The following is an 856-nucleotide window of genomic DNA, read 5'->3' on the forward strand; positions in this document are numbered from 1 at the left end:
ACACCTAACTTTAGGTTGTTTAGCCTAGTAGTTATATGGTTTTGTATTGTTGCAGTCTATGCCTGTAATGCAGTGAACTGATAGAACTCCTTGAGTTTGTATACCAGTCTGGATTCCCTTGTGAGATTCGATTCAACAGTGTATACAATTCTTCATAAGTTTTCTCAAAAGCTTGGCCTCCTCCTGCTGAATCCAAGAGAAACTTTATATTCGACTCAAGTCTTTCTATAATGTGTGCACTAAGACATCATTTGATTGATGGTGATGAGGATAAATTCTGGGCATGCCTTCAAATCTCTCCCATGCTTGATAGAGATTTTCTTTATCTTTTTGTCTGAAACTTAAAATATCACTCCTCAATCATGCAGTCTTCTAGGATGGAAAGAATCGAATAAGGAACTTTCGAGCACAATCTTCCCAAGAAGTGATGGACTATGGTGGTTCATCATATAACCACCTCTTTGCTTCCCTATTTAGAGAAATAAGAAAGAGTGTCAATTTAGCATAATCAATATTCATATTTTTAGGAATGTATGTATTACTTATTTCTAGGAAGGTCTGTATGTGCTGCTGTGGATCTTCATGTGAAAGTTCGTGAAATTGCCCCGTAGAATTCAACAACTATATTATATTTTGTTTCAATTCCCACCGACCTCCTGGCCAAGGCTTTCAAATGTTGTTAGTTACATGGTTCATAAGTGGGATTGCCACCTCAAGAATAGGTCTTACGGCTGGTTGAACAGGAACGACTGGAATAACTGGAGCTGGAACATTTCTAACATTTGGATCAACAACATTAGGATCTCGTATTTCATCCATCAGACCCTATTGAATAAAACGTTGAGCTCTTAGCCTC

The 856-nt window shown here is 37.7% G+C and overlaps 1 non-coding gene across 1 annotated transcript; it reads left to right on the forward strand.

Annotated features, from left to right (window-relative positions):
• The first annotated feature begins 256 nt into the window (after positions 1-256).
• LOC124899005 lies at positions 257-363 on the forward strand. Its single transcript, XR_007056144.1, has one exon. It is a non-coding gene; the product is annotated as a small nucleolar RNA R71 (small nucleolar RNA).
• The last annotated feature ends 493 nt before the right edge of the window (positions 364-856 follow it).

Source organism: Capsicum annuum, chromosome 5 (assembly GCF_002878395.1).
Source record: "Capsicum annuum cultivar UCD-10X-F1 chromosome 5, UCD10Xv1.1, whole genome shotgun sequence".
NCBI lineage: Eukaryota > Viridiplantae > Streptophyta > Magnoliopsida > Solanales > Solanaceae > Capsicum > Capsicum annuum.